The 12,343-nt window shown below is 48.3% G+C and overlaps 1 protein-coding gene and 1 long non-coding RNA gene across 7 annotated transcripts in view; one reads left to right on the forward strand and one right to left on the reverse strand.

The window, feature by feature from the left end:
* LOC121868110 overlaps window positions 1–12,343 on the forward strand; it is a 73,823-nt gene that overhangs the window by 44,811 nt on the left and 16,669 nt on the right. The gene's annotated exons all lie outside the window — the stretch shown is intronic.
* LOC121868111 lies at window positions 8,791–9,851 on the reverse strand. Of its 5 annotated transcripts, none has more exons than XR_006089316.1 (4): window positions 9,834–9,851; window positions 9,470–9,615; window positions 8,952–9,079; window positions 8,791–8,826 (listed from the first exon to the last, which is right to left on the reverse strand). It is a non-coding gene; the product is annotated as an uncharacterized LOC121868111 (long non-coding RNA). The 5 variants fall into 5 exon arrangements; XR_006089320.1 differs by having other exon boundaries at window positions 8,952–9,065; window positions 9,456–9,615; XR_006089318.1 differs by lacking the exon at window positions 9,834–9,851 and adding an exon at window positions 9,770–9,785.

A 12,343-nucleotide genomic window follows, 5' to 3' on the forward strand; every position in this document is an offset into this window, starting at 1 on the left:
GTGGGAGAGTGGCGGAACTTATTCCAACAAAGGTAAGACATCACCCTGGTGTCTTATCTCAGAGACGTAAAGGTGATTGATAAAGATATGTAGACGTAGAAGAGACGTGTAGGGCAGGAGAGTGTGTTGGTGTGACGTGTAGGGCAGGAGAGTGTGTTGGTGTGACGTGTAGGGCAGAAGAGTGTGTTGGTGTAACGTGTAGGGCAGGAGAGTGTGTTGGTGTGACGTGTAGGGCAGGAGAATGTGTTGATGTGACGTGTAGGGCAGGAGAATGTGTTGGTGTGACGTGTAGAGGCAGAAGAGTGTGTTGGTGTAACGTGTAGGGCAGGAGAATGTGTTGGTGTGACGTGTAGGGCAGAAGAGTGTGTTGGTGTAACGTGTAGGGCAGGAGAGTGTGTTGGTGTGACGAGTAGGGCAGGAGAATGTGTTGGTGTGACGAGTAGGGCGGAGAGGTGTGTTGGTGTAACGTGTAGGGCAGGAGAGTGTGTTGGTGTGACGAGTAGGGCAGGAGAGTGTGTTGGTGTGACGTGGGGCAGGAGGAGTGTGTTGGTGTGACGTGGGGCAGGAGGGTGTGTTGGTGTGACAGTAGGGCAGGAGAGTGTGTTGGTGTGACGAGTAGGGCAGAAGAGTGTGTTGGTGTAACGTGTAGGGCAGGAGAGTGTGTTGGTGTGACGAGTAGGGCAGGAGGTGTGTTGGTGTGACGTGTAGGGCAGGAGAGTGTGTTGGTGTGACGTGTAGGGCAGGAGAGTGTGTTGGTGTGACAGAGAGGGCAGGAGGTGTGTTGGTGTGACGAGTAGGGCAGGAGAGGTGTGTTGGTGTGACAGTAGGGCAGGAGAGTGTGTTGGTGTGACAGTAGGGCAGGAGAGTGTGTTGGTGTGACGTGTAGGGCAGGAGAGGGTGTGTTGGTGTGACGTGTAGGGCAGGAGGGGTTGTTGGTGTGACGTGTAGGGCAGGAAGTGTGTTGGTGTGACGTGTAGGGCAGGAGAGTGTGTTGGTGTGACGTGTAGGGCAGGAGAGTGTGTTGGTGTGACGTGTAGGGCAGGAGAGTGTGTTGGTGTGACGTGTAGGGCAGGAGAGTGTGTTGGTGTGACGTGTAGGGCAGGAGAATGTGTTGGTGTGACGTGTAGGGCAGAAGAGTGTGTTGGTGTAACGTGTAGGGCAGGAGAGTGTGTTGGTGTGACGAGTAGGGCAGGAGAATGTGTTGGTGTGACGTGTAGGCTAGGAAGTGTGTTGGTGTGACGAGTAGGGCAGAGAGTGTGTTGGTGTGACGTGTAGGGCTGGAGAGTGTGTTGGTGTGACGTGTTGGGCAGGAGAGTGTGTTGGTGTGACGTGTAGGGCAGGAGAATGTGTTGGGGTGTGACGTGTAGGGCAGAAGAGTGTGTTGGTGTAACGTGTAGGGCAGGAGAGTGTGTTGGTGTGACCAGTAGGGCAGGAGAATGTGTTGGTGTGACGAGTAGGGCAGGAGAGTGTGTTGGTGTGACGTGGGCAGGAGAGTGTGTTGGTGTGACGAGTAGGGCAGGAGAGTGTGTTGGTGTGACGTGTAGGGCAGGAGAGTGTGTTGGTGTGACGTGTAGGGCAGGAGGGTGTGTTGGTGTGCGTGTAGGGCAGGAGAGTATGTTGGTGTGACGTGTAGGGCAGGAGAGTGTGTTGGTGTGACGTGGGGGCAGCAGAGTGTGTTGGTGTGACGTGTAGGGCAGGAGGGGTGTGTTGGTGTGACGTGTAGGGCAGGAGAGTGTGTTGGTGTGACGTGTAGGGCAGGATAATGTGTTGGTGTGACGTGTAGAGGCAGAAGAGTTGTGTTGGTGTAACGTGTAGGGCAGGAGAGTGTGTTGGTGTGACAGAGTAGGGCAGGAGAGTGTGTTGGTGTGACGTGTAGGGCAGGAGGTGTGTTGGTGTGACGTGTAGGGCAGGAAGGTGTGTTGGTGTGACGTGTAGGGCAGAGAATGTGTTGTTGTGACGTGTAGGGCAGAAGAGTGTGTTGGTGTAACGTGAGGGCAGGAGAGTATGTTGGTGTGACAGAGTAGGGCAGGAGAATGTGTTGGTGTGACGTGTAGGCTAGGAGAGTGTGTTGGTGTGACGAGTAGGGCAGGAGAGTGTGTTGGTGTGACGAGTAGGGCAGAGGGTGTGTTGGTGTGACGAGTAGGGCAGGAGAGTGTGTTGGTGTGACGAGTAGGGCAGGAGGTGTGTTGGTGTGACGTGTAGGGCAGGAGAGTGTGTTGATGTGACGTGTAGGGCAGAGAGTGTGTTGGTGTGACGTGTAGGTCAGAAGAGTGTGTTGGTGTGACGTGTAGGGCAGGAGAGTGTGTTGGTGTGACGTGTAGGGCAGGAGAATGTGTTGGTGTGACGTGTAGGGCAGAAGAGTGTGTTGGTGTAACGTGTAGGGCAGGAGAGTGTGTTGGTGTGACGTGTAGGGCAGAAGAGTGTGTTGGTGTGACGTGTAGGGCAGAGAGTGTGTTGATGTGACGTGTAGGGCACGAGTGTGTTGGTGTGACATGTAGGGCAGGAGAGTGTGTTGGTGTGACGTGGGGCAGGAGAGTGTGTTGATGTGACGTGTAGGGCAGAGAGTGTGTTGGTGTGACGTGGGGGCAGAAGAGTGTGTTGGTGTAACGTGTAGGACAGGAGAGTGTGTTGGTGTGACGTGTGGGAAGGAAGTGTGTTGGTGTGACGTGTAGGGCGGGAGTGTGTTGGTGTGACGTGTAGGGCAGGAGGGTGTGTTGATGTGACTGTAGGGCAGGAGAGAGAGTGTTGGTGTGACATGTAGGGCAGGAGAGTGTGTTGATGTGACGTGGGCAGGGAGAGTTTGTTGGTGTGACGTGTAGGGCAGAAGAGTGTGTTGGTGTGACGTGTTGGGCAGGAGAGTGTGTTGGTGTGACGTGTGGGGCAGGAGGTGTGTTGGTGTGATGTGTAGGGCAGTGGAGTGTGTTGTTGTGACGTGTAGGGCAGGAGGTGTGTTGGTGTGACGTGTAGGGCGGAGAGTGTGTTGATGTGACGTGTAGGGCAGGAGAGTGTGTTGGTGTGACGTGTAGGGCAGGAGAGTGTGTTGATGTGACGTGTAGGGCAGGAGGTGTGTTGGTGTGACGTGTAGGACAGGAGAGTGTGTTGGTGTGACGTGTAGGGCAGGAGAGTGTGTTGGTGTGACGATAGGGCAGGAGAGTGTGTTGGTGTGACGTGTAGGGCAGGAGAGTGTGTTGGTGTGACGTGTAGGGCAGGAGGCGTGTTGGTGTGACGTGTAGGGCAGGAGAGTGTGTTGGTGTGACGTGTCGGGCAGGAGAGTGTGTTGGTGTGACGTGTAGGGCAGGAGAGTGTGTTGGTGTGACGTGTAGGGCAGGAGAGTGTGTTGGTGTGACGTGTAGGGCAGGAAGTGTGTTGGTGACGTGTGGGGAGGAGAGTGTGTTGGTGTGACGTGTGGGGGGAGGAGAGTGTGTGGGTGTGACGTGTAGGGCAGGAGAGTGTGTTGGTGTGACGTGAAGGGCAGGAGGGGTGTTGATGTGACGTGTAGGGCAGGAGAGGTGTGTTGGTGTGACATGTAGGGCAGGAGAGTGTGTTGATGTGACGTGTAGGGCAGGAGAGTGTGTTGGTGTGACGTGTAGGGCAGGAGAGTGTGTTGGTGTGACGTGAAGGGCAGGAGAGTGTGTTGATGTGACGTGTAGGGCAGGGAAGTGTGTTAGTGACGTGCAGTGAGGCAGACGTGTGTGGGATGATGTATTCTACCAGGTGCAGGACCAATTTGGTGAACCTGAGCACCAGGAGGAGTGGTCAACCCGAGGACAAAGTAAAGAAGAGCTGCAGTGACGCTCGCCCTCCCACTGCCTCCCCCACACATGGGCGGGAGGCACAGTGTGGGAGCGTCGTAGAGGCAGTACCCAGTGCCCTCCTGCACTCTCCGGTGTCACAACTCATACAATATCCATTTTTCTGCCGTATATTACTGTGCTATCTTCCGCGTCGTATAACACGACACCAGGAGGAGTCGTTGCAGACACTAGTGATCTCCTCCTGCGATGTTGAGGTCCACATCTGCACGGCGACTATTATTCCGGAATTTCAAAATGTTGTGTTCAATATTCCAGAAGGTGTGTGTGTGTGTGTGTGTGTGTGTGTGTGTGTGTTGCAAGACCTGCCCCTGTTTGGTTCACACTGCCACATATAGTCCCTAAGGGTTTCTCTGTTGTCTTTTTAGTTACGGTAGATTGACCTGACAATGTCACTCACTGTGTTAGTGATATTGTACTTTCATGTGGATGTTTTTTTTCGGAGTTCATTGTCCCTAAGCTTTCACCAGTAACATTTGCTTGTGTTCGCTAACCTCAGCTTTCTCCCCATAGCTTTTACCTCCTTAAGATTACACAACAGATTGTGAAATTCCTTCTCAGTCTGTATAATATTTAGTTCAACCTGCTTGTTCTTATTCTCTCTCTCTCTCTCCTTACACTATCGCTTAGGTCCTGTAAGACGGTGTAAGAGAGGATGGTGTAGGCCGGCCACTCTTGTTGATTGTTGAGTGTCGGGCTGGGTGGAGTCCCGATTGTACCACACACACACACCCATACTCGTTAAGAAGCCCTCGCCCCGCTGTCCACTGTGTGTGTGTGTGTGCTGGGAGAGGAGTGGAAACGCGCCAGAACACGAGGTATATACACCGTATACTCTCACCAATGACCGCACAGTACCTCCGCCTTTCTACCGAGCCTAGGCCAGAGTGATCAGATGTCATGTTTGTTGGACAACACGTGATATCGTTCACTTGTGTGCTACATGGTAAGAGGAGAGGCGTCCTTGAATATGGAGGGGCGAGTGAGCCTGACACAGATGGCATCGCACCAATAATATATCACGCGCCTGTCACCTCCCTCGACGTGTGATTAATTAGCTTGCTTCACCTGCCCGTATCGCGGTCACTGGTCGCCTGACTCTCACAGGACTGGCTGATAGAAGTAAACATGACCTTGGCGGAAGATATGAGTAGGTCCGGCAAAATATACAGTCATTGTCTGTGGGTTTGTGAATTCCTCGCTATCATCCACTTAAACTGTTCTTAAGTAGTCCAAGTACAATACGCAAGGCCTCAAATTCATAAATGGGGCAAGGGCAAAAAATGTAGTTGTTACTGTGCAGACAGCATTAGTAGTGAAAACACCTACAGTACTGTGGATATGGCTAGTACTGAAGATATAACTAGTTCTGAAGGTATTACTAGTAGTGAAGACATTACCAGTAGTCAGGGTATTATTATTAGTGAAGCTGCTAATAATAGTGAAGATATTACTAGTGGTGAAGGTATATCTAGTACTGAAGATAATTACTAGTAGTGAAGGCATTACTAGTAGTGAAAACATTACTAGTACAGTAGTGAAGACATTACTAGTAGCTTAGCTGTTAGTAGTTGTGAAGACATTACTTGTAGTGAAAATATTACTGCTAGTGTAAACATTATTAATATTTATTACGGGTAGTGTGAACAAACACACACACACACACACACACACACACACACACACACATATACATATACATATATATATAATATATATATATATATATATATATATATATATATATATATATATATATATATATATATATATATATATATATATATATATTAGGGACGCACTTGCTCCTTTGCTTAATTAATTGTTGGTGATTTTAGAACTCGTGGGTGAAGTTTTCCACATAACCCCTTATATGATTTTGCTATGGTTTGTGTCGACTGCAACGCTTCTTCTTGAAGGAGCTTCCTGGTGCGGTGGCAGGTCCCAAGTGAGAGGCAGGGCCCAGACAGGGGGCGACGCCGAGGCTCTTGCTCCAGTGTTTATATATATTGGCGGTAGTCAGTTCAGTTAAGGGATGGCTACTGATAACAAATGTTGCCATCTCTCCTCATCTTTATGTTTCAGTCTTTGTACCTCAAGTTATAATTTTATTAATACTTAAATTAAAACAGTTTATTTTGCCAGAAAAACACAGATACAGAGTCGATAATAATAATAATAATATTAACATGGTTGAGCCAGTTAAGAGCCTAAGCTCTCTTGAAGGCACCTTATAATTATATAATGTACATTTATCTCAAAGAAGTATTATGTAACATGTCGCGTCATCTGGAACAGTACACGTAACAAGGTGTTGATATATATATATATATATATATATATATATATATATATATATATATATATATATATATATATATATATATATATAAAGATGATAATGGAAGGAAACAGTACAACATGTGTTGTATTAAGGTGGAACAAGAGGAGAGAGCTCTCAGTATCATGTCTAGTCGGGAACTATAATTATTGCAAATGGTAGTTTGCTGATCTGACTTTCTGCTTCATTTACACACAATTGCAGGGTCTCAGTTGTTTCTCTTACTATTGACAATACAACATACATAAATTGTTTATCACCTTTTGATTGTTTCATTTTTGTATTTCTTTGTGGTTCTTTTATTATTATTATTATTATTATTATTATTATTATTATTATTATTATTATTATTATTATTATTATTATTATTACTACTATTACTATTACTATTACTATTATTACATTTTTGCCCCAGGCCCTGATGTGGGTCAGTGACCTGTGCCCGGGTGGGCTAATCCCCGTAAAAGAAAAAAAATAATAATAAAATTTAATTCACACTTTATCATCTACCATCATCCCATGATGGTAGTCATCATGGTGAATTCAACCATAGAGCCCCAGTTACCATTTCCTAAGATCCTCTTTAAGAATGCTAGAACTAGGTCACTAAATTTAGGGGAAAAATATATTCGTAAAATATATTTACTGGCTGTAAAATAAGACCATGTACAAGCAGTGACGATGTTGTGGTGTTCGATCAAGGTCGCGTGATGTAAACAAAGGTGGCGTGTAGGCTGCGCCCGACAGGTGAGGACACCAGCCTCCGCCATCACAACACCGCCAGTGACCAAATAGTTTTGATGTAAATATTATTCGCACAATTTTTGTCTCGGCTTACTTTTGCGGATGGCGGATATACTGTGAGGTATCCTGGTGTGGGACTTAAAAGATACTTAAAACCTTCACATAATTTAAAGTAAATGCTGTAAATCAGAGTTTGTGGCATTCTTTAGATATCTTGTGAAAGTAAACATGTAAGTGATTTATCTTTAAGCATGTCTGCCTAGATAACATATTATTTCTCAGTCAATCTACATTTACCCTGATGGTATTATAAAAACCTTTTAATAAACACGCAGTGGCTTTATAATAATAAAAAAGAATAAATAAAAAACTATATCTCAAATCTCATGCTCAAGGTCCAGACGACACAGAGGCGCGTCACTGGGGAGGAGTAAGTTTGTTAGAATTCATAAGTGTTGGCAAACATTGAATATTTTGGCGTCACTGGATCACACCCATGGATACTCTCACGTCGTCTTTGTAGTTGCAGGAGACGTGTGGTTATTATATATCCTAAAGTTAAATCTACACAAGTAAATGTAGCGTACTTTCTCACCACAACTGCGGGGAGCCATAAGGTGAACATTTAGAGAACCGCGGTGTTCTGTCAGTGATGAACGACGTTATAAACAGAGACGAGTCAGTCTGTCTTGTGTTGTAACCTTTATACATTTAAAATTAGACGTAAGCCAAGTGAAGGTTAACTCTCCCACGCTTCTCATGACCTGCTGCTTTGACTACCTCCTCCAACACTCACCACCTGCTGCTGACTACCTCCTCAGCACTCACCACCTGCTGCTGACTACCTCCTCAGCACTCATCACCTGTTACTGACTACCTCCTCAGCTTACTCATCACCTGCTACTGACTACCTCCTCCAACACTCATCACCTGCTACTGACTACCTCCCTCAACACTCCTCACCTGCTGCTGACTACCTCCTCAACACTCATCACCTACTATGACTACCTCCTCAGCACTCATCACCTGCTACTGACTACCTCCTCAACACTCATCACCTGCTGCGGCTACCTCCTCAACACTCATCACCTGCTACTGACTACCTCCTCAACACCTCATCACCTGCTGCTGACTACCTCCTCAACACTCCATCACCTGCTACTGACTACTCCTCCAACACTCATCACCTGTTACTGACTACCTCCTCAACACTCATCACCTGCTACTGACTACCTCCTCCAACACTCATCACCTGCTACTGACTGCCTCCTCAACACTCTCACCTGCTTGCCTGACTACCTCCTCAACATATCACTACTACTGACTACCTCCTCAACACTCATCACCTGCTACTGACTACCTCTCCTCAACACTCATCACCTGCTACTGACCTCCTCAGCACTCATCACCTGCCACAGACTATCTCAACACTCATCACCTGCTACTGACTACCACCTCAGCACTCATCACCTGCTGTGACTACCTCCTCAGCACTCATCACCTGCTGCTGACTACCTCCTCAACACTCACATCACCTGCTACTGACGCATATAAACACTCATCACCTGCTATGACTACCTCCTCAACCCTCATCACCTGCTACTGACTGCCTCCTCCCAGCACTCATCACCTGCTACTGACTACCTCCTCAGCCTCATCACCTGCTACTGACTACCTCCTCAACACTCATCACCTGCTACTGACTACCTCCTTAATATCACCTGCTGCTGACTACCTCCTCAACACTCATCACCTGCTACTGACTACCTCATAGCACTCATCACCTGCTACTGACTACTGCTCCTCAAGCACTCATCACCTGCTACTGACTACCTCCTCAACACTCATCACCTGCTACTGACTACCTCCTCAACACTCATACTTGCCTACTGACTACCTCCTCAACACTCATCACCTGCTACTGACTACCTCCTCCTTTTCATCACTGCTACTGACTACCTCCTCAACACTCTGCCTGCTGCGACTACCTCCTCCAGCACTCATCACCTGCTGCTGACTACCTCCTCCAACACTCATCACTAACCTTTGACTACCTCCTCAACACTCATCACCTGCTACTGACTACCTCCTCAACACTCATCACCTGCTACTGACTACCTCCTCAACACTCATCACCTGCTGCTGACTACCTCCTCAACACTCATCACCTGCTACTGACTACCTCCTCCTTGCTCATCACCTGCCTTTGTGACTTCACCTCTCCTCAACACTCATCACCTGCTGCTGACTACCTCCTCAACACTCATCACCTGCTGCTGACTACCTCCTCAACACTCATCACCTGCTGCTGACTACCTCCTCAACACTCATCACCTGCTGCTGACTACCTCCTCAACACTCATCACCTGCTACTGACTACCTCCTCAACACTCATCACCTGCTACTGACTACCTCCTCAACACTCATCACCTGCTACTGACTACCTCCTCAACACTCATCACCTGCTACTGACTACCTCCTCAACACTCATCACCTGCTACTGACTACCTCCTCAACACTCATCACCTGCTACTGACTACCTCCCTCAACCTCATCACCTGCTGCTGACTACCTCCTCAACACTCATCACCTGCTACTGACTACCTCCTCAACACTCATCACCTGCTACTGACTACCTCCTCAACACTCATCACCTGCTACTGACTACCTCCTCAACACTCATCACCTGCTACTGACTACCTCCTCAACACTCATCACCTGCTGACTACCTCCTCAACACTCATCACCTGCTACTGACTACCTCCTCAACACTCATCACCTGCTACTGACACCTCCTCAACTCATCACCTGCTACTGACTACCTCCTCAACACTCATCACCTGCTGCTGACTACCTCCTCAACACTCATCACCTGCTGCTGACTACCTCCTCAACACTCATCACCTGCTACTGACTACCTCCTCAACACTCATCACCTGCTACTGACTACCTCCTCAGCACTCATCACCTGCTGCTGATACCTCCTCAACCTCATCACCTGCCAAGCCGCTGACCACCCCCAACACCCACTCCACTGCCACTGACTCTCACCCACTCCACACCTGCTGCCACCTCCCCACACTCCACTCACCTGCCACTGACTCACCTCCTCAACACCATCACCCGTCAAGACTACCTCCCTAACACCACCACCTGCTGCTGACTGACTCCTCAACACCTCCCATCACCTGCCACTGACTCACCTCCCTAACACTTACTCACCTGCTACTGACTTACCTCCCTAACACTCTGTATCACCCCTGCTGCTGACTTACCTCTTGCACTTACTCACCTGCTACTGATCACCTCCTCAACACTCATCACCTGCTGCTGACTACCTCAACACCATCACCTCCATACTGACTACACCTCAACACCATCACCTGCCACTGGATCACCCCAACACCCACCATCACCTGCCACTGACTACCTCCCCAACACTCATCACCTGCTACTGACCACCTCCCTCACACCTCATCACCTGCTGACTACCCTCACCAGACTCATCACCCGCCGCTGACTGTACCTCACATCTCATCACCTGCTGCTGATCACCTCCTCAACACTCATCACCTGCTGCTGACCACCTCCCTCAACACTCATCACCTGCTGCTGACTCACCTCCCAACACTCCACCACCTGCCACCACCTCACTCCCAACACCTTACTCCACCTGCTACTGACTTCACCTCCCTCAACACTCCATCACCTGCCATTGATCACCTCCCTCAACATCTACTCTTGCTACTGATCACCACCTCAACACTTCACTGCTGACTACTCCCTCACCACTCACCACCTGCCACTTGACTACCTCACACTCCATCACCTGCCACTTGACTACACCTCACCACCATCACCCACACTGACTACCTCCCTCAACACCCATCACCCATACTGACTTTCACCTCCTCAATGACTCCATCACCCTGGTTGCTGATCACCCTCACCACTCCACATCAATTGCCACTGACGCCACCTCCTTCAACACTCCATCACCCGCTACTGATCAACACCCCACCACACCACTACCTTGCTACTGATCACCTCAATGACTCATCACCCACAAGCTGATCAATTCTCACGTTCACTCATCACCTGCTACCACTGCAACACTCATCACCTGCTGCTGACTACCTCCTCAACACTCATCACCTGCTACTGACTACCTCCTCAACACTCATCACCTGCTGCTGACTACCTCCTCAACACTCATCACCTGCTACTGACTACCTCCTCAACACTCATCACCTGCTACTGACTACCTCCTCAACACTCATCACCTGCTGCTGACTACACCCTCGCCACAATATATCTCACGGAGACGAATGAGTTCAACTTGGCGTTTAATATGGAGTCAATATGATAAGAGTAGCAGTGAGGCAGAATTAGTTAAACTCCGCTACTCTTAGCCTTGTGTGTACCAGTGTGTGTGATATCGTATCTCTCACTCCCAACTCCTCTATTAATGTTGGTTCTTCTCACTTGATCGTTACTATGTTAATATAAAGGTTATTTTGTTTACTTTCAGCTGACTATGAGTTTATTTTATTGAGTAACACACATGTCAAAGCGCAGCTCATTCTTGGGGATCGGAAAACAGTACAATGCAAGACTCATTTACACCTGTATTTTACTCCTAATACTATACCTGTCATGGCCAGTATTGATGACATTATAGCTGCTCATTTAATCTCAAATCTTCCGGAAAAAAACGAAATCATTTGTATTTTTGTTCTGGCAGCAGAACTGTCGGTGAGGAATGTTGGTGGAGTTGAGCAAGTTGGTGGCGGGTTGGTCAGGGCAGTCAACAGTGACGGAAACTTAAATACGGTATGTCCAGGTTTATTTAGCTGATAATAACGTGTTGTGTCGGAACGTTTCCTTTCCCTTGATCAGTTGCAAAATATTGGAATAAAAGTGTATAGATAAAAGTTTAAGCAAAATAACTATTGAGGGACGGAGGTATAGCCTAATTATATAAGATATTTGGTGAGAGTCGAAACGCTCCCTTGTAAAGCAAATGTACGCGAGGATGTGTTGATGTGCTGGTCATGGTGGGCTGGTCGACCTCCTCTGAAGGTCACAGTCCTGCTATGTTCTGGCCTGTGTCGTACCACACTGTGTCCTGTCCCACCGTGTCCTGTAGTGTGTCCTGCCCCGCCGTTCCCTGTCCTACTGTGTCTTGGCCTACTGTGCTCTGACCAGTTCAGAGTGAGGTAGGTGGGTGTGAGGTAGGCGGGGTGAGGACCGTTTTGCTGCCTCTCTCATCCCCCACGACCTCCTCACTCTGTCAAGTCCCGACCCGGTTGTTTTCTCGTAAATAAACTCACTGTCTCCTCAGCCTCCTACCAGTGAGCTCCGAGGCCACACCATGAACTTGACTTGCCTCCGCACGTAAATATGTCTTCGTTGGTGAACATAAAAACTTAAGAACATAAGAATG

This window comes from Homarus americanus, unplaced genomic scaffold, assembly GCF_018991925.1.
Source record: "Homarus americanus isolate GMGI-L3 unplaced genomic scaffold, GMGI_Hamer_2.0 scaffold47967, whole genome shotgun sequence".
Lineage (NCBI taxonomy): Eukaryota > Metazoa > Arthropoda > Malacostraca > Decapoda > Nephropidae > Homarus > Homarus americanus.